This window comes from Anomaloglossus baeobatrachus, chromosome 3 (genome assembly GCF_048569485.1).
Source record: "Anomaloglossus baeobatrachus isolate aAnoBae1 chromosome 3, aAnoBae1.hap1, whole genome shotgun sequence".
Taxonomy (NCBI): Eukaryota; Metazoa; Chordata; class Amphibia; order Anura; family Aromobatidae; genus Anomaloglossus; species Anomaloglossus baeobatrachus.
In genome coordinates, this window is record NC_134355.1 from 77,910,650 (window position 1) to 77,932,792 (window position 22,143).

The 22,143-nt window shown below is 47.4% G+C and overlaps 1 protein-coding gene across 1 annotated transcript in view; it reads left to right on the forward strand.

The window, feature by feature from the left end:
- The window catches only part of LOC142297175 (uncharacterized), a 143,270-nt gene that overhangs the window by 48,286 nt on the left and 72,841 nt on the right, over positions 1-22,143 (forward strand). The window lies entirely within an intron of this gene.

Consider the following 22,143-nt stretch of genomic DNA (forward strand, 5'->3'; position numbering starts at 1 on the left):
GCTAAGCCATATCGAGCAGACGGAGGGATTCTTTATCAAAATTAAGTAATTCTTGTGTATATCACTCAATGCTACTGATGGGGGTATAATATGGGCTGAAGGCCACTTTACATGCTACGACATCGCTAATGCGATGTCGTTGGGGTCACGGAATTGGTGACGCACATCCGGCTGTATTAGCGATGTCGTTGCGTGTGACACCTATGAGCGATTTTGAATCGTCGCAAAAACGTTCAAAATCGCTCATCGGTGACATGGGGGTCCATTCTCGAATATCGTTGCTGCAGCGTGTACGATCTAGTTTGTCGTTCCTGTGGCAGCACACATCGCTACGTGTGACACCGCAGGAACGAGGAACCTCACCTTATCTGCTACCGGCCGCAATGAGGAAGGAAGGAGGTGGGCGGGATGTTACGTCCTGCTCATCTCCGCCCCTCCGCTTTGATTTGGCGGCCGCTTAGTGACATCGCAGAGCAGGTAAGTAGTGTGACGGGTCCGGGCGATGTTCTGCGCCACGGGCAGCGATTTACCCGTGTCGCACAACCGATGGGGGTGGGCACCCACGCTAGCGTGTAAAGTGGCCTTAAGGGGTATATTTTGGCCTAGGTCAATTTATACCCTGGAGTATAATCTAGCCTAGGTCACTTTAAAGAGGTTGTTCACTACTTTTACATTGAGGGCCTATCCTTAGGACAGGTCATCAATGTCTGATCAACTGGAGTCTGACACCCGGCACCCCCGCCAATGAGCTGTTCTTGGTCCTGGCAGCAAGCAGCCAGAAATGCTCAGTTTTGGAGCTGTTCCATCGTCTGATAGCGGGTACTGCACATCCACCTCCTATTGATCTGAATATGAGGCGGGTGTGCAGTACCCGGCCGTGGCCACTCTCAGAGCATGGAGCAGCTCCAGAAGTGAGCATTTCCAGCTGCCTCCGCCGGGACCAAGAACAGCTGATCGGCAGGGGTGCTTGGTGTCGGAGCCCTGCCGATCAGACATTGATAACCTATCCTAAGGATAGGCCATCAGTGTTAAAGTAGTGGACAACCTCTTTAATCCTAGGTATAATCTGGACTGTGGGTATACTCTAGCAAAATAGAGTATGATCTCCAGCACTTCAAAGAAGGTGAAACATATTTATTGAAGTTCTATTAAAAAAGATCCATCGATCATGAAAACAGTGAGATGGGACACATTAAGAGAAATCCGACATGTTTCTGCTGGTAGTGGGTATACTCTGGCCTGTTACATGGCACACCATTATTTTCAGTGTAATTCTTCATTTCATCTGTGGGGGAGCTGCAAGGAAATTTGAACACTTTTCTCCACGTACTCACTTAGGTTATAGCTGTTCAAATCTATGACCAAAAGCGTATAAGCTGAAGGGATCAGCCCCTTTAACCTTCCCTCCTGCACAGTATGACTAAAATGAGATTTAAAGAGGTTGTGCAATCTTCATTATTCAGGAGCACCCTTGTCCTCTGTGTCGGTTCATAGACTTGAATGGGTGCGCGCCGTCCGGTATCACTGCCAATTGGAGCATGCAGTATTTTCTTTCTCATGCCGGTCAGCACTGCTCCGCAGTATATTATTGGTCCAAGGGCTATCTGATAAAATATTGGATAGCCTTCGTCCGTGTTATACGCTCTTGTGAACTTTACCGTGCCCCCTCATCAAGACCGGCGAGCTATTAGCAGTGACAAACATTATAGATATACTGAATATCATATAACATGGCAGTGACAACAGAGGTAAAGAGACAAAAGAAGACTAAAGGGTGCTTTACACGCTGCGATCTCGCTAGCGAGCGTACCCGCCCCCGTCTGTTGTGCGTCACGGGCAAATCGCTGCCCGTGGCGCACAACATCGCTTACACCCGTCACACAGACTTACCTTCCCTGCGACGTTGCTGTGGCCGGCGAACCGCCTCCTTTCTAAGGGGGCGGTTTGTGCGGCGTCACAGCGACGTCACACGGCAGCCGTCCAATAGAAGCGGGCGGCCTCATTGCGGGCGGCCGCAGGTAGGAGGTTGTTCCTCGTTCCTGCGGTGTCACACATAGCGATGTGTGCTGCTGCAGGAACGACAAACAACCTCGCTACTGACCAGACAACGATTTTTAGTAAATGAACGACGTATCACAGACCAACGATTTTTGCCTCTTTTGCGATTGTTTAAGGTCGCACATAGGTGTTACATGCTGCGATGTCGCTAACGGCGCCGGATGTGCGTCACAAACACCGTGACCCCGACGATATATCGTTAGCGATGTCGCAGCGTGTAAATGGCCCTTTAGACAAAGAATTAGCAAAACAATTATGTGCACCTAAAGATCATGCCATCAGCAACACATCCTGCCCCATGAATAGTCTTGCCAATGTATCATGGAAGTTGATTTGTACAGTCATATTGATGGTCTATGCAAAACAAACTGTAACAATGGTTAATAAGTGCCTGTTATGGGCAGAAATGTAACAGTGTGAACTGTTGTTAAAGGAAAATGTCATTATAAATAGATTCCTAAATGCCTTTAATTAGCAAATCAGATTTTCTTTTTTTGTCTAGGGGGTAATCACTGTAATAACTTCTGACTTGTTATACTGACTAAAATCTGACCAAGAATGTTAATATGAGAGAAGCCTGTGAGCATGTCCAGTTAGAATCACCGCTAATGTAACCACATATTGTACAGCTGCCATCACTCAGCATCCAAAAAGACATCATGGACAGCAGTGTGAGCAGCCTCTTCTTACCTCAGTACTCCTGGTATCTCCCTACTAGATCAGGAAAACAGGATGCATAGCAGTGTGAGCAGCCTCTTCTTACCTCATCTAGCTATTGGATCAGGAAAACAGGATGGATAGCAGTGTGAGCAGCCTCTTTTTACCTCAGCACTCCTGGTCCATATTAGATCATGAATACAGGATGGATAGCAGTATGAGCAGCTTCTCCTTACCTCAGCACTCCTGGTGTCTCCCTATTAGATCAGGAAAACAGGATGCATAGTAGTGTGAGCAGCCTCTTCTTACCTGATCTCCCCATTTGATCAAGAAAGCAGGATGGATAGCAGTGTGAGCAGCCTTTTCTTACCTCAGCACTCCTGGTGTCTCCCTATTAGATCAGGAAAACAGGATGCATAGCAGTGTGAGCAGCCTCTTCTTACCTGATCTCCCCATTTGATCATGAAAACAGGATGGATAGCAGTATGAGCAGCCTCTCCTTACCTCAGCACTCCTGGTGTCTCCCTATTAGATCAGGAAAACAGGATGCATAGCAGTGTGAGCAGCCTCTTCTTACCTGATCTCCCCATTTGATCAGGAAAACAGGATGGATAGCAGTGTGAGCAGCCTTTTCTTACCTCAGCACTCCTGGTATGGCCCTATTACATCAGGAAAACAGGATGGATAGCAATGTGAGTAGCTTTTTCTTACCTCAGCACTCCTGGTATCTCCCTATTAGATCAGGAAAAGAGGATGGATAGCAATGTGAGCAGCCTTTTCTTACCTCTGCACTCCTGATATCTTCAGTATTACCCATTCACTACTTGGCAATTTTCTGTTTTCATGTTGTTGTTTTTTAATACTTTCCTTACAAAAGCCCCAATGTTTTTATTTTTCCATCAATATAGCCACATGAGGGCTTTTTTTTGCAGGATGTTTTACTTTTGAATGACACCATTAATTTTACCACATATTGAACGGGAAAAAAAATTACAATTGCTATAGGGTAAAGCTGACATGGCAGTATGAGTTCTCAAGTCAGCATGAGTTTGTAGTAGTGAAAGAAAATTTAGAAATTTTTCAAAAAAAATAATTGATCTTTTGGTGCCATTTTTCAAGACCCATAACATTTTCATTTTTTTGGGAACTGGGGCTGTGTGACAGCGTATTTTTTGAATATAGTGAAAAGAAATATGTGTATTTTTTTTATTGTTTTATTTTCAATGGGGCAGAAGGGGGGTGATTTGAACTTTTGTGTTTTCTTTTAATTTTTTCTAATATTTAAAAACTTTTTTTTTTACACTGTTTCTTGTTTTTACTAGTCCTTTTAGAGAACTTGAAGCTCATACACTCTGGTCGCTTCTGCTATTTAGAGCAATGTTTCAGCACCACTCTGAACAGCAGAAATGTTGATCTCCTAGAATGCTGGCGCACAGCTGACGTTCACAGGAACTACATCATGACAGTGATAGAGGTCATCAGCTGATCCTTGCTGTCATGACAACCCATTGCCCCCCCTTGATCATATCACGGGGCATTACTTACAGCAAAGATGGGCTGCAGTTGTAGATCGCCCAGGTCAAAAACTAGTACTCTAGCAGGATACAGCTAAACCCCCACTAGGTGGAGGCATCACAGGTGCAGGAGGAGCAAATCCCACACACACACTTCCAAAAGATGGAGGGGGCGATTGCTGGATGATAAAACTGCACACTGATGGCTTGCATAGAGCGCTGTTCACACATGCAGATGCACAGTCACAAGCATGCAGCCTATTAGGTGACACCCATACTATTAGATCAGGCGGGCTGCCAAGCCATACCCCACCTGTGCACCATACAGGGACAGGAATTCTAATATGCAAGGCCTAACAGAAAGGAGCCTGGCTGCAAAAATATGAGGTTTTAGTTGGTATTATGGCCCTAAAACGGAAGCCTACAACCCACGTTATGGGAACCTCATGCTTGTAGGTCCCTACACTAAATATAAAAATAGCAACAAAAAGGGAATGTCACGGGGCAGCTAATGGTTGTGGAGAATGGTACGCTCCCCACCGAAGTGCGTTAAATATCACTGTCAGAGATTGACAGAAGGATTTAACTAGTTAACAAGCGTGAGTGGATCTTTGATCCATCCGCACTTGTTGGCTGTACATGTCAGCTGATCAGATCAGCCAACATGTGTGGGGAAGCGACTCTGCATTAAAAGGACACACAAGCCTATGACAAACCGGTACGTTATAGGTTGTGAAGGAGTTCAATCAGACAGACATGGTGATCAGCAGTGTTGGCTGCCTCTTCTTACCCATAGCACCTCTGGTATCTCTAGTATTAAATCAAACAGACATGGTGGTCAGCAGTGTTAGCTGCCTCTTCTTACCATAGAACCCCTGGTATCTCCAATATTAAATCAGACAGAGATAATGGACAGCAGTGTGAGCAGCCTCTTCTTCCCCATAGCACCTCTGATATCTCCAGTATTAAATCAAACAGACATAGTGGTCAGCAGTGTTATCTGCCTCTTCTTACCATAGAACCCCTGGTATCTCCAATATTAAATCAGACAGAGATAATGGACAGCAGTGTGAGCAGCCTCTTCTTACCCATAGCACCTCTGGTATCTCCAGTATTAAATCAAACAGACATGGTGGTCAGCAGTGTTAGCTGACTCTTCTTACCATAGAACCCCTGGACAGCAGTGTAAGCAGCCTCTTCATACCGCAGCACTCCTAGTTTGTCCAGTATTAGAGCAGATGGACAGGGTTGACAGAAATTTCAAGACACTGACCGGTTTTATGTATAAAGGCTGCTTTACACCTTACAATTTCTCGTGCGATCGCATTTGCGATCGCACCCACCCCCATCGTTTGTGCGGCACAGGGAATTTCTTGCCCGTGTCGCACAAAGTTGTAACCCCCCGTCACACGTACTTACCTTCCAAACGACCTCGCTGTGGGCGGCGAACAGCCACTTCCTGAAGGGGGAGGGACGTTCAACGTCACAGCGACGTCACACAACGGCCGGCCAATAGAAGCGGAGGGGCGGAGATGAGCGGGACGTAAACATCCCGCCCACCTCCTTCCTTCAGCATTGCCGGCGGGACGCAGGTAAGCTGTGCTCATGATTCCCGGGGTGTCACACAGAGCGATGTGTGCTGCCTCGGGAACATTGAACAACAGGACGTGCGATTTTTAGAAAGTGAGCGACGTGTCAACGATGAACGAGAAGGTGAGTATTTCTGCTCGTTCATAGCTGTCACACGCTACGATATCACTAACGAGGCCGGATGTGCGTCACTTACAACGTGACCCCGACGACATCTCGTTAGATATATCATAGCGTGTAAAGCCCGCTTTAGAATGATATCTAATTTAATTAAGAATTTATCTATAATTATATTTCATATTTTTTTCGAGTTCCAGAGAACCCATATAAAATCCTATACTACAGTCCCAGAGAAAGCGATTTGCTGGGCAGAGTAAACAATAAGGGTACCATAGTGGCCAGTACAAAATAAGTGAAATTACATCTTTTATTATATAATAGTAAAATATTTTTCCAATTGCCACATTATATTGTATGATTCTTACATATCTATTGTATTTTCTCCTACAACCTCGGAATAGCAGGAATATGCTAAAAAGCGTGTGCACGGAGGAGCCCTTCCACTCTTTTATTGTACTTTCCAGCTTCTTTGTATTATATGGTTCTTTGATGATTCAAACCTAATGCCCGTAATAAACTTTATCACCGTACTAAAAGAAAATCCTATTACACTGCGGGAGTTGCAATAGAATTTCAATTATTTAGTACATTGAAAGGGTTAAGATTTAGAAGCTATTAAGAAAAATCTCATCTTTTACTCCTGTATAAAGGGTGCCTTTGATCTGAGAACCAGAAAGTGTATGTATGAGGTTAGCAGAGTTATTGCAGTTTATGACTTGCTACAGTGAACTTCATTAAATTTAACAAGTACAATAAAAAAACAATGTGATAATGCATGGCTGCGTGCGGCTGCCTGACCCCTTGATCTTTTGCACATGCTTGACATATTTAGACCATTTAGCAAATCTGGTCACCTGTAATTTGCAACGCATGAGAACCTCCACTCTTCTGTGCGAAAATAACATTTTTACCTTCCTGAAAACTTTACTCCATTCTAATGGGCAAACAAATATACATAATAAAAATATATACTTCATAAAAAATTAGATCAGGTAACCCACTGCATCATATTTGATAGAGAAAGTCACATGTCTATTTATTTAAAGGGAACCTGTCAGCAGATTTAACACCAATAAGCTGCAGTCACCACCAGTGGGCTCTTATATACAGCGTTCTAGCATGCCGTATATAAGAGCCCAGGCCGCTGTGTAGAGCGTAAAAATGACTTTATAATACTTACCTAAACGGTTGCTGCGGTGGATTTGGGTCAGATGGGTGTCTCCGTTCTCCACTGTCAGCGCCTCCTCTGTTGGCCATCTTCGTCCTCCTTCTGAAGCCTGTGTGCATGACACGTCATACACACTCACCAGTCCCGCGCAGGCGCACTACAATACTTTGATCTGCCCTGCTACCCTACAAAATCAGAGTACGAAGGAATAGTCAGAAACACAAGCCGAGGTCAAAACAAAGGACAATGAAACAAGGAGCTAAACAGACAGTACTAAGCCAGAGGAGCACAAAACAGGCAGCTTTCAATTGGCTGGAGCAGAGCGGTGATAACTCCAGCTGGATAGCACACACACACACTCATATCAGACAGCGCAGTTCCCAGCCACCTTATTCTAAATGACTGGACAGAGCTTGCGCAGTCCAGAGCTTCTGGTACCAACGTCTCTACTATGACCAGCATCGCCCACAGAATGAATATGGCAGTACAGTGTGAGCAGCCTCTTCTTACCAAGATAAAGTTGATAAAAAATGATAAAATTATTTGAGACATCTTGCAGCAACCTGGGACTTGCTTGACCTTCTCCATATGAAACAGGCTAAACTTCCCCAGAATATAAAATCCTCCTTACTACTGCTATGTGATGCCATACAATGCTGGAAAATAGTCAGGAAAATATTTACCGTAATCTCCCTTTTCAAATCTCCAAACATATCCTAATCTTTAATTATCCATAATTCCCCCAAGGGAAAGAGCTTACATGTGGTCAATAATGGACTGAGAAAAGTCAGAGATATTATTCATATAGAAGAAAAAAAGATGACTCCAACCGAAAGTGATTACACTGCTCTACATCAGTTTTGCTGACTACAGGATAACATGATCATTATCAGTAGTGCTGTGCTGAATCCAAAAATCTGTTTCCTTCAGTCACGTTCATTTTTTGCGTAAAATGCTGTTTACTAAGGAACTCTTACAGCAACAACTGTTATGAACCTAAATCACTGACACACATGGGTAACAGAAAAGGGGAACGCTCAGCCGCACCCAACTCGTTCCTGTACAGACTAAAAGACCCTAGCCACACAACTAACAGCACCACCTTGGACCTGGTTCTTTAAAAGACTTTTGAGGGGATTCTTGTTCCTCCTGAAGGACCAGAGGAGAGGCGTCCTTACACTGTTTTTTGTATGTAACAAATATATTATGTAACAAATAAGAAACAGTTGCACTCTGTATCTGTAGTGCTAAAATATGTGTAGCAGTGAATATGGGAATATAGACATGCATTACTGCTATGAAAAACATGTAAAAATTGAGAAACTTAGCACACAAAAATGTCCAGTTTTATGTGAGCCCAACAGCCAGCGGCAAGGTGATCTATTTTTGTTGGGTCCTTATGAAACTAATGCCTCTCTTTGAGTTGAAAAAACTACAATTTATTGGCGGACAGGAACCTGTCCTTTTTGTTACTATGTTTCATGTTCAATTTGCACCTGTTCACATTAGAAAGGTATGATGTGATCAGTCTTTTTCTTAGATTACAGGGTGATGCCTTCTGATTGAGCACTCCTGCTCTTCAGACTTAGGCAATTTTAATTCTTAATATATGGGTGTACAGCACTCCTGGGGTTATGATTGGTGCATAGATAGGGTCCAACCCCATATTCATATAGAAAGAAGAATCCGGCACTCATAATTCTTAATTTGCATTTTCCTGTAGGCCCATAAATTGTAGGTCCTCTTCCAAGACAGGTTTCTGTGAGTATTTGTGCCCACAAAACATTTTTAATGGTTCAAAAACAATGTTTTTTTTCTAGTGGAAAATGCTCGAGAAAATGATCCTTCTTTGGTGACATTTTCTATTTCCTGAGGTGGTTCTTCGTGTGTTTTTACAGATTTATTGTTACAGAAGTATTATTTAGATCTTTTTGATTGGATGGTGCCTAGTTTAGAGCATTTTCCATAAGAAAAATCTTCCATGAAGTCATATGCACTTGCTTTTGTCCAATCAGGGGTTTTCAAAATCTGAAGCAAAAGAAAAATTAATGAACACGTGAACAAAAAGAGAAATTAATAGGAAGAATCATTCAAGGGGTTTTTGAGTGATTTTTCAGGTGTTTTTCTGAATGGACCCACTCAAAAAGATTCTTCTGAAGGCCACTTTACACGCTGGGATCTCGCTAGCGCCCGCCCCCGTCGTTTGTGCGTCACAGGCAAATCGCTGCCCGTGGCGCACAATATTGTTACGCCCCGTCACACATACTTACCTTCCCTGCGACGTCGCTGTGGCCGGCGACCCGTCTCCTTTCTAAGGGGGGCGGTTCGTGCAGCGTCACAGCGACGTCACACAGCTGGCGGCTAATAGAAGCGGAGGGGCAGAGAGCAGCCGAAGGAAAGATACACCCACCTCGTTGCTGGAGGACGCAGGTAAGGTGTTGTTCCTCGTTCCTGGGGTGTCACACATAGCGATGTGTGCTGCCGCACGAACGATGAACAACCTGCATCCTGCAACAGCAACGACATTTCGTATTAGAACGACGTGTCAACAATCAACGATATGGTGAGTAATTTTGATCGTTAGCGGTCGTTCGTTCGTTTCCAACGACATCTCGTTAGCGATGTCGTTGCATGTAAAGCGGCCTTTAGGCTGCTTTCACACATCAGTTTTTTTGCATCAGGCACAATCCAGCTCAAAAACCATGCAATGGATGGGCGAAAAAAACGGATCCGTTGCATATGTTTTTCCATGCGGCCTGTCCGTTTTTTGACGGATCCGGTTTGATACTGAGCATGCTCAGTTCAAAAAACCACATCCAGCCGCCGGATGCGTTTTTTGCCGCAGGACGCCGCATCTGGCGTCCATAGGCTTGCATTGTAAATCGTGCCGCATCGCACCAGATCCGGCGTGATGCGGTTTTTCGCAACGTTCAATCGGGCCCCCGCTTCAGCTAAATATGCCACATCCAGTAAAAAACTGACGCAATCCAAGGCCATGTGGCACAATCCGGCGCTAATGCAAGTCTATGAGGAACAAACACGGCAAAAAAAACGGATGCGTTTTTTCTGCAAAGCGCCGGATTGTGCCTGATTGCAAAAAGCTGATGTGTGAAAGCAGCCTAAAACCTGTGCACATAGCTGCAGCTATTTTATTGTAATGTAGTGATGACCTCCTTACACCAAGCAGATGTGATATTCAAATAAAGATATTTAGGAATTTATGATCTTTTCTATATTTATTCTATTTCTTTCTATTACCGGAGAATCTGTTTAAGGCCTGCGACACACATCCGTGCCGCCGGCACGTGTTTGTCATTTTTTGCACGTACCGGCAGCACAGAGACACGTTAAGCAATGCTACCCTATTGTAGCAGGCACACACACGTAAAACCACACGGAACGTGTGTCCGTGTGTGTTTGTACGTGTGTGCGTTTTTCTAAAACGCTGACATGTCAGTGTTTTCTCCGGCAGCACGGGTGTCACACGGCCTGCACCCGTACCACACGGGTGTAGTGTGGATGCGGTCCCATGTGACACGCGCCGGAGAAAACACACGTGTCAGTGAAAAAAAAAAAAAACATTTACTCACCTTCTCCAGCCCTCCTGTCTCTGCCGCTGCTGCCTCTTGCTGCCGACCGCCGCTCATTATTCTCATTTAATATTCACTTCACTGCCTGGCAGCAGCAGCAGCGGGGAGACGGGAGGGCTGCAGACCGAGGATCAGCACCACGGACAGCAGCGCGGACAGCAGGCAGGACCACGTGAGTATGCAAATTACCGGTTCTACGTGTGCTATCGCGGATAGCACACGTAGAACACACATGTCCCGCACGTACCAGAGACACGTACTTACCTGCACGCAACACGCAGGGGAAATACGTGTCTCTCGGCACGTGCGTGATTTTCACGTGAGTGTGGCAGAGGCCTAAGGGATGGCTTTGTGCTTGTTGCTGACATTATTCTTGCAGGAGAGAAGTTGGGAGAAGAGGCTCCAACTTTTCCATGATAGTAGCTTAGACAAGCTGCAGAATCTGGCAGAAGAACAGATATGTCTTTATGAGAACTTGCCAAAATCAGGTGAACTGTGTGTGATTAAATGAATATGTGTGAAAAGTCACAAAATCTTTTTGCTCCAGCATTGCCAAAAAGGGTTCAGGATGGCACATGATAAATAATGACCCAAAAGATTCCCTATAAATTATAATGGCAGAAGAAAACTATTCCAGCTCATTGCTGGCATAAGTTTCTGATGGTCATGCCGTGACAGTCTGAAGATGTGCCAAATTCAATCAGAAGTGCGCGCGAATTTGGCGCATGTTACATCAATGTACTTTTCTTCAAGATTGACAGTAAATGTCAGTGTTGATATATATGCTCGATTGTGTAGTGGTCATCTGTAAATGGTTGCAGGGCCATAGAAGCAGGTATTTCTGTGGGACATGACAACTTGCCTTCTGTTACGATGGATGTATGAACATAACTAGGAGGGTAATGCCAAGGTGGGCCATCTTACCTCACTGATAAAGTGTTTTGAATAGTGATCACTGCTGGTTTTGTTAAAAAATATTGAAAACTGGACTGAGTTTGGAGAGATAAGACAAATATATCATCACAAGAGTTTCACACTTTGCTGAATCTAGTTACTGTTGAATACTATATATATTTTTTTGCTATGGCTCCAACAAATACTTGTTGCATCAAACCTTGGCTTCCACCATATTCACATGTGGCTTGATCTCGCCCCTGCCCACAATTTAGCCCAAGTATTTGGCTTCTTTCATCCTGACTGCACATTTCTACTGGTTGATAAAAAACCTTGCCTTCCTTAATGCATCAAATATCACCTGGACCTTACCCAGATGTCTTCTGAAATCCTGGCTGAAAATCACAATGTCATCCAGGTAGGCAGCCGTGTATATCTTGTGGGGAGCTAGGATTCAGTCCATGGCTGTCTGGAAGGTGGCTGGAGCTCCTTGCAGTCCAAATGGCATTCTGACATACTTGAAACACCCATCTGGCATTGAAAAGGCTGTCTTTTCTTTGGCATCTTTGGAAAATGGAACCAGTACTCTTTTGTGAGGTCCTTGACCAGCTTCCGGTAGTCGTTGCAGAACCACCATTCTTCACCCAGTTTCAGCGCCAAGACAATGGGACTGAACTGACCACTCTTGGACTCTTCAATCACGCTAGGTCCAACATCCATTTCACCTCGTTCGAGATTACCTCTCGGCAGGCATCGGGAATCTGATATGGCTTTAAACTTACTTGGACATGAGGTTCCATGAAGATTTCATGTTCTATGACCTGTATACAACCTGGCTATTCTGAGAACAAGTCTTTATTTCAATGAAGCAATTCTCAGCACTGCTGCTTTTGGGCAGGTGACAGCATCTCTGCTACCTTGACATCTTTCTCATCTTCTTCGGACTTAGCCACCAAACACTGAGCTTCCACAGATTCCCTATCTTGCCATAATTTAATCAGTCACATGGTACACCTAGTAGGGCTTCCTTCTCCCTGGCTGGTGTACTTTGTAATTAACTTTTCCCATCTTTTTAACCATTTCGTAGGGGCCTTGCCACCTGGCCAGAAATTTGCTTTCTACTGTGACTACGATCCTCACCTGGGCCCATTGCACTAGGAGGAAGTGCTCTCTCACAATGGACATCACTTCAGCAATTCTTTCTCGCATTTGGGGCACATGTTCGATTACGCTCTTGTAGAGTGTAATATCTGCTTCCCTGGTCTCTTTAGCTATATTCAGCAGGCCACGGGAGTGTCAGCCATGCAACAGTTCAAATGGGGAAAACCCCATAGAGGCCTATGGGACTTTTCTGATGGAAAAATATCGGTATGGTAGTAGTCAGTCTCAGTCTTGGTCTTCCTTTTCTACAACCTTCTTCAGGATAACCTTTAAGCATTTATTCAACCCTTCCATGAGTCCATCTGTCTGTGGGTGGCATACCAAGGTCCTGAGTTATGTGATCTACAGGGCTTTGCACAATTCTCTAATTACCTTCGAAATGAAAGGCGTTCCTTGGTCAGCATCGTTTTGGCAGTTCGGTTCGGGAAAAGATCTGGACCAGTTATCTGGTTATACTCTTAGTAAAGGAATTTCTCAATAGTACTGTATCAATGTACCGTGTAGAATAATCCTTGACCACTCGGATATGTTAATGCTCTCTTGCAGACTTGAGCTCTACTAAATCCATTGCTATGCTGTCAAACGGGACCTCAATGATGGGTAACAGCACTAAGGGGCTACGGAAGTGAGCAACTAAAGTGGTTAGCTGACAGGTGGGATAAGACCTGCAATAATTCAAAATCTCTTGGTGACAGCTGGCCAGTAGACCCAGTGGAGGATCCATTGCTCTGTTTTGTCGGTCCACACATGACCACCTAAGACATGAGTTTGTGCCATGTCTAACATCCTGTGTCTATATGGTCCTGGTACCAAGAACTGCTCTACTACCTCACTTTTCTGCTTGCTTACACGCTATAGTAAATCCCCATTTCTTCAGCGCTCTATTGGGAGACCCAGACGATTGGGGTATAGCTACTGCCTCCGGAGGCCACACAAAGCACTACACTAAAAAGTGCAAGGCCCCTCCCCTTCTGGCTATACCCCCCCGTGGTATCACGGGTTCTCCAGTTTTCAAGCTTTGTGCGAAGGAGGTCAGACATCCATGCATAGCTCCACAGATTTTAGTCAGCAGTAGCTGCTGACTATTTCGGATGGAAGAAAAGAGGGCCCATATAGGGCCCCCAGCATGCTCCCTTCTCACCCGTTGATGGTGTTGTAAGGTTGAGGTACCTATTGCTGGTACGGAGGCTGGAGCCCACATGCTGCTTTCCTTCCACATCCCCCTGAGGGGCTCTGAGGAAGTGGGATCCTGCCGGCCTCAAAGCTCTGACGCCGGGCTCCATCCACAGACCCATTTGAACCTGCTGGATACGGAGCTGGAGTACCGTTCAGGGACATGGCCCTGCACCATTACAGGTACTCTGTGTCCCCGGACACACAGACACAGCACACTCCAGACTTGCTGGGTGTGCTAGTGCGCCGGGGACAGTAAAGGGTTACAGTCACTGCAGCTTTGCTGAGTGACTTTGTGTATTGGGAACTACCGCGCCGGACGCTCCGGGAGCGGCGGCGCGGCTGGGACTTGTAGTTCGCCGGGGACTGGGCGCCGACCGCGCTTTTACGGCGGCGGCGCTTATAAATCCAGTCCCCGGCTTCTGCGGCCTAGTGCCGCTTCGTTCCCGCCCCCTCCCTGTCACTCAGGGAAGGGGACAGACGCTGAGCAATCAGCAGCGCCGAGGGCTGGAGCCTTTTTACATGCTCCAGCCCTCTCACTGCACACTGTCGGACGCCGGATTCCCGCTCTGACTTGGGGCACGCCCACGGCCCGCCCCTCCTCACACGAGCTGGGGAAGACGCCGGCAGCCATTACTGCAGTCCGAGCTCGGACTTTCGGCAACCAGGCAGGACGGTGGCGACCATACACCCGCTTATAGGCGGGCGGTAAGCGGCACACATAGTGCTGACCCCAATATATACTGCAGTGTATACATGTGTATTTTAACTGCATAGGTCGCTATATGCCCGCTTGGAGAGCGACACATCAGCAGCAGGAAAGCAGGTGTGCTAAGGCACAGGCTTTCTATGCTGCTTGTATTGCACGTACTGAAGTGTTCATTTGTATTTATGCTTGTATGCTATACATTGCACTGTACAGTCGCTAGTCTTAGCTATATTCTCCTGGAATGGCTAGACTACAGCAGCAGAAAACCAAGGGTGCTGGGGCACAGGTTTTTTTCTATGCTGCTTGTATTGCATGGGCTGCAGTGTGCATTTGTACTCGTGCTTGTATGCTATACATTGCACTGTATGGTCACTCTTCTGGGCTATATTTCCCTAGATGACTAGTCTACAGCAGCAGAAGAGCAGAGGTGCCAGGGCACAGGCTTCTATGCTGCTTGTATTGCTTGTGCTGCAGTGTTCATTTGTACTTTATGCTTGTATGCTATACATTGCACTGTACGGTCACCAATCTTGGCTATATACTTCTAGATGGCTAGTCGGCAGCGGCAAAAAAGCAACACAGATTTTCAGTGCTGTTTTTACTACATGGGATGCTGTTCATGGCACCGTCCCATTGTGTGCATGCTCCCCTGTAGCACTTCGTCTGCCGGGGTCTCTAGCACTTCGTCTGCCGGGGTCTCTACTAGTCGTGGCCAAAGAAACCACCTGTCATCCCTGTCCAAGGACAGGGACGGAGTTGTAGTTTCGACAGATATATTGTCATAAGATAGAGACTTGCAGTCCAGACAGGCCATGGGCAATCTTCCTGACCAACCTCATTTGGAACGGGGGGGTCCCAGGAGGACTCTCTGTATGATAAGGCAGCTCTCCAGGACTTTGATCCTGACATCGCTATCAATCCGGATACACCGGATGGTAACGCCATACGGAATGATCCTATAGCGTCCATCAATGGAAGGTTGGATCTTTCTCCCTCAGCTCCCCCAGTGGAGGAGTCGGCTTCCCAGCAGGAGAAGTCCCTTTTCAGTATCTCAAACGGATATTGAGTATTTTTCTGGCCACGCTGACTTCAGAGAAGCAGTCCAGAAACACCACGCTTACCAGATAAGCGTCTTCTCCAAACGTTTTTTAAGATACACGTTATCCCTTTTCCCCTGACGTGGTCAAGCGCTGGACCCAGGGTACAAAGGTGGATTTTCCAATCTCCAGGCTTGCGTCTAGAGCCATAGTTGCACTGGAGATGGGGCTTCACTTAAAGATGTCATTCACAGACAGATGGACTCTGGTTGAAATCTGTCTAGGACGCTATCGGCGTGTCGGTTGCTCCGGCATTCACAGCCGTATAGGCAACCTAACCTTTTCAGCTGTTCTTGCGCAGCTGGCCTTGAGCACATGTACATCTGTACCGCAGAGGCGTCCGTAATCCCGCAATGTCTGCACTGCGACTTACCCTATTCATGCTGTCCTAAAAGTACAGTCGAGGTTTCGGTCCTTCCCATGCTCGGGCAGGTCCCAATTGTCCTCGTGCAAAAGGGCTACAAAACCTCAGACGGGCTCAGATTCCGGCCGGGCTCAATCACGCCCAAGGAAGGCAGCCGGAGGAACCGCTACCAAGGCGGTCTCCTCATGACTCTCAGCTCTCTCTCTCTCTCTCCGCATCCGCGGTTGATGGCAGACTCCCCCGCCTTTGGCGACATTTAGCTGCCACAGGTCACAGACCGGTGGGTGACGGACATTGTGCTCACGTGCACAGGACAGTGTTCTGTTCTCGTCCTCCGACTCCATTCTTCAGAACGGCCCCACCGAGCAGATGCCCTGCTGCAGGCGGTGGACGCTCTAAGAGCAGATGGAGTGGTGATCCCTGTCCCCCCTCAGGAACGAGGGCGAGGGTTTGTACTCCAATCTCTTTGTGGCTCCAAAAAAGGACGGCTCCTTCCGTCCTGTTCTGGACCTAAAACTGCTCAACAAGCATGCGAACGCCAGGCGGTTCCGGATGGAATCCCTCTGATCCGTCATTACTTCAATGTCTCGAGGAGACTTCCTTGCCTCAACAGACATCAAAGATGCCTATCTCCACGTGCCAATTGCTACGGAGCACCAACGTTTTCTACGTTTTGTGATAGGAGACGACCATCTTCAGTTCGTAGCTCTGCCATTCGGTCTGGCGACAGCCCCACGGATGTTCACCAAGGTCATGGCAGCAGTGGTAGCAGTCTTGCACTCTCAGGGACACCCGGTGATCCCTTACTTGGACGATCTACTCGTCAAAGCACCCTCCCTCGAGGCATGACAACGCAGCCTGAATGTTACGCTGGAGACTCTCCAGACTTTCGGGTGGATCATCAATTTGGCAAGGTCAAATCTGTCACCGACTCAATCACTAACGTATCTCGGCATGGAGTTTCACACTCTATCAGCGATAGTGAAGCTTCCGCTGAACAAGCAGCGTTCACTGCAAACAGAGGTGCAGTCTCTCCTTCAAGGCCAGTCGCACCCCTTAAGGCGCCTCATGCACTTCCTAGGGAAGATGGTGGCAGCCATGGAGGCAGTTCCCTTTGCGCAGTTTCATCTGCGCCAACTGCAAGGGGACATTCTCCGCCAATGGGACGGGCAGTCAACCTCCCTGGACAGGAAAGTCTCCCTTTCCCAGACGGCCAAGGACTCTCTGCAATGGTGGCTTATTCCCACCTCATTGTCACAGTGAAGATCCTTCCTACCCCCATCCTGGGCAGTGGTCACGACAGATACGAGTCTGTCAGGGTGGGGAGCAGTTTGTCTCCGCCACAGGGCTCAGGGGACGTGGACTCAGCAGGAGTCCACCCTTCAGGTCAATGTTCTGGAAATCGGGGCAGGGTATCTTACCCTACTAGCTTTCCAGCAGTGGCTAGACAGAGGGCAGTTCCGAATCCAGTCGGACAACTCCACAGCGGTGGCATACATCAACCACCAAGGAGGGACGCGCAGTCGGCAAGCCTTCCAGGAAGTCCGGCGAATCCTCATGTGGGTGGAGGACACAGCATCCACCATATCCGCAGTTCACATCCCGGGCGTAGAAAACTGGGAAGCAGACTTCCTCAGTCGCCAGGGTATGGACGCAGGGGAATGGTCCCTTCACCCGGACGTGTTTCAGGAAATCTGTCGCCGCTGGGGGGTGCCGGACGTCGACCTAATGGCGTCTCGGCACAACAACAAGGTCCCGGCATTTATGGCACGATCGCGCGATCACAGAGCTCTGGCGGCAGACGCCTTCGTGCAAGATTGGTCGCAGTTCCGGCTCACATATGTGTTTCCACTTCTGGCACTCTTGCCCAGAGTACTGCGCAAAAAATCAGATCCGATTGCAGCCGCGTCATACTCGTCGCCCCAGACTGGCCGAGGAGATCGTGGTACCCGGATCTGTGGCATCTCACGGTCGGCCGACCGTGGTCACTACCAGGCCGGTCAGACTTACTGTCCCAAGGGCCGTTTTTCCATCGGAATTCTGCGGCCCTGAACCTGACTGTGTGGCCATTGAGTCCTGGATCCTAGCGTCTTCAGGATTATCCCAAGGGGTCGTTGCCACCATGAAACAGGCTAGGAAGTCCACCTCTGCTAAGATCTACCACAGAACGTGGAAGATTTTCTTATCCTGGTGCTCGGCTCAGGGAGTGTCTCCCTGGCCATTTGCATTGCCTACTTTTCTTTCCTTCCTGCACTCGGGGTTAGAAAAGGGCTTGTCGCTCGGCTCCCTTAAGGGGGAAGTCTCGGCACTATCCGTGTTTTTTTTTCAGAAGCGTCTAGCACGTCTTTCTAAGGTGCGCACGTTCCTACAGGGGGTCTGTCATATCGTACCCCCGTACAAGCGGCCGTTAGATCCATGGGATCTCAACAGGGTATTAGTTGCTCTCCAGAAGCCGCCTTTCGAGCCTCTGAAGGAAGTTTCCTTTCTCGCCTGTCACAGAAGGTGGCGTTTCTCGTTGCGATCACATCGCTTCGGCGAGTGTCTGAGCTGGCAGCTCTGTCATCCAAGGCTCACTTCCTGGTGTTCCACCAGGACAAGGTAGTGCTGCGCCCCATTCCGGAGTTTCTCCCTAAGGTCGTATCCTCATTTCATCTTAATCAGGATATATCCTTGCCTTCCTTTTGTCCTCATCCGGTTCACCGGTATGAAAAGGACTTACGTTTGTTAGATCTGGTGAGAGCACTCAGAATCTACATTTCCCGCACGGCGCCCATGCGCCGTTCCGATGCATTTTTTGTCCTTGTCGCTGGTCCGCGCAAGGGGTTGCAGGCTTCTAAAGCCACACTGGCTCGATGGATCAAAGAACCAATTCTAGAGGCCTACCGTTCTGCGGGGCTTCCGGTTCCTTCAGGGCTTAAAGCCCACTCAACCAGAGCCGTGGGTGCGTCCTGGGCATTTCGACACCAGGCTTCGGCTCAACAAGTGTGCCAGGCAGCTACCTGGTCCAGTCTGCACACTTTCACCAAGCATTATCAGGTGCATACCTATGCTTCGGCGGATGCCAGCTTAGGTAGAAGAGTCCTGCAGGCGGCAGTGACACCCCCGTAGGGGAGGGCAGTTTTGCAGCCCTAACATGAGGTATTTCTTTACCCACCCAGGGACAGCTTTTGGACGTCCCAATCGTCTGGGTCTCCCAATAGAGCGCTGAAGAAGAAGGGAATTTTGTTACTTACCGTAAATTCCTTTTCTTCTAGCTCTTATTGGGAGACCCAGCACCCGCCCTGTTGTCCTTCGGGATGTTTTTGTTGTTTGCGGGTACACATGTTGTTCATGTTGAACGGTTTTTCAGTTCTCCGATGTTACTCGGAGTTAATTTTGTTTAAACCAGTTATTGGCTTTCCTCCTTCTTGCTTTGGCACTAAAACTGGAGAACCCGTGATACCACGGGGGGGTATAGCCAGAAGGGGAGGGGCCTTGCACTTTTTAGTGTAGTGCTTTGTGTGGCCTCCGGAGGCAGTAGCTATACCCCAATCGTCTGGGTCTCCCAATAAGAGCTAGAAGAAAAGGAATTTACGGTAAGTAACAAAATTCCCTTCTTATGGCAAAATATGGGTGCCTGGTGTCTGCACCCAGCTCTTGAACAACCCCGTTAAATATGGTTACATTATCAAATCTCCCTTTAAGAGTTAGGTCCCTGAGTTGGGTGATTCCTCCGTTAGATATGGCATCAGTACCTCTGTCCACTGGTCCAGAGGTAATTTCTCCTGTCCCGCCACCCTTTCGAAAACCGTCAGGAAAGTCTCAACATCATCACCTGGTTTCATCTGCAAGGCTCTCCTTACCGTCTTTTGCACATGTGAATCATCATCTTGACTCGGGGGCTGTGCGGCTTTCCTAGGGTGGAGCGTCTCAGCCCGGATCGTAATCTGCTACTGCTGTATCTGTTGCTGCTGCAGCTGGAACTTTTATATCAACAGTCTATTAGTTTCCTGCTGGGCTTTCTGTTGCTGCTGCCATTGTTGTTGCTGCTGCTGCTGTTCCTGACCTTGTTGCTGTTGTTGTTGCTTCTGGAGATTAACCTGCAAAAGCTGCTTTATCAGCTCCTCCATGTTGGCTGTTTACACTCCTGCAGCCACTTTACCCCATGACATGCATTTTCCCAGCGGCAGTCACACATGCTCCTCGGGATTCGTACCCATGTTTCTGCATCAACTATAGGGATCTCGGCTCCCTTTGGGTAGGCATGGGAGGCAATTTAAATGGAACGTCCAGGCTGCTTTCTTAAATTTCCATAAAGCAAGCTACACACAAGGAAAATAAAGGGCCTTTCTTGGCAAGAAAACAGCATAAACAGTCCTAATAATGGCAATTCAGTATTAGACAAGTACCATATTCAAGTCCAAACATGGAAACTTCACACAGGAAGGCTTCTTAACTTCACACACAGACACCTAATGATTTCACCTGGACTTTCTTATGTCCACCATACCACGCACTGGGGTGCGGATATGTGAACAGCCAGTCCCACCCATCTCTCTGATTGCTTTTAAAACCTTGTTCTTGCCAGGCCCTTTAAACACTCTCATTTTTAAATGTACTGAAGCTTGTTGCCAGGCTTAAATCACTGAGGATAACCACCTATGTGATACTTATCTTCCCCTTGAGCACCTGTCCGGTGGCCATATCACAATATATATACTCACACACACACACGGTGATCAGCATAAATGAGTACACCCACTACGAAAAGTAAGATTTTAATCAATATCTCACTAAACACAAAAACAGTTTCCAAAATTTTGAAAAGACTGAGTTTCATAGAACATTTTTCACTGTCCACTACTCTCCATCCAGCATTCAGGCTCTAAAATATATCTTTTTTCATTTTTCAAAAATTACCTATGTTACAATATATTACCAACTTGTGCTTTCCATGACTAGAAAACTTGGTGCTGTCCTTAAAAATCATCGAAGTCTTACAAAATACTAGATGTAGTAGTTTTCCATGGGGCATGTATTCATTTTAAAATCAATTAAGTTGATTAAAATGGAAGATTTTGTAATGAAGGTTATTAACCTTCCTTTCATGTAATGGGGTGTAGCGGGGTGGGGGTCCCCCAGGACTACAAAGACGCAGTGACTCAAATAGTCCAATCCAAACAGCTTTATTGTCCTCGCTGTACATGTAAATTCACCCGGAACACAGCCGGGTTATGCACCGTCCATATGGGTCCCCGTCACACAGGCACCCATTGCCGTAGGAGACGGTCTTACGATGCCCCGCTCGGCTGTTCCAGGAGGGTCCACAGACTTATAATCGCTCCACGCAGGCCTGGAGCTTTTCCAGGCTTCCTGCTCTGCAGCTTACAGAGCAGACTGTATTACAAGTTCATAGTGGAAGTTTAACCACTTTCCTCACTCTCTGGCACCTGGTAGCAGACACCTCTAGCTGAGGTTCCCTCGCGGCCCCAGGGCCCTCTGCAGACCACGGCTCTGTGTCTCCTCCAGGAGAGGATCGGCCTTACAGCCCTGGTCTGGCTGCACTCACCTCAGTCTCGGCTCAGACTGAATATCGGAGCCCTGTGCTCAGCCTCCACACAAGTTGCTCCATGCAGAGCTCTCGGCTCTGCTCTCACTCTCTCCCAGCACACACGCTGGAAGTCTAGAGCTAGTCTCTATCTAGACTGCCCTAGACACACTCCACACAGGTTCTGAGACTGGATTGCTTTAACCCCTCGAGCCACACCCACAGGTGGAGGTCTGTGAATCTCAGCCCTGCAGAGCACCTTGGGATTATTAAAGGGAACCTGACCCTTATGTGTAGCAAGAAGCCTTTGTGGACTACAAGTCCCATAGCAACCTTTTTCGTCTAGATATCGCAGATACCTTCTCCACTGTGACATATAGCGACCATTTACCACGTTGGTGGTCGCTATGTCACATATCCCCCCCCTCTGTTCAAACTTGTAGGGTTGAACACTCGATACCCTACAGGGGCCCGGAGACAGGGCATCCGGGCCACAGTGCGCTAACAGGCAAGAGGGCCCT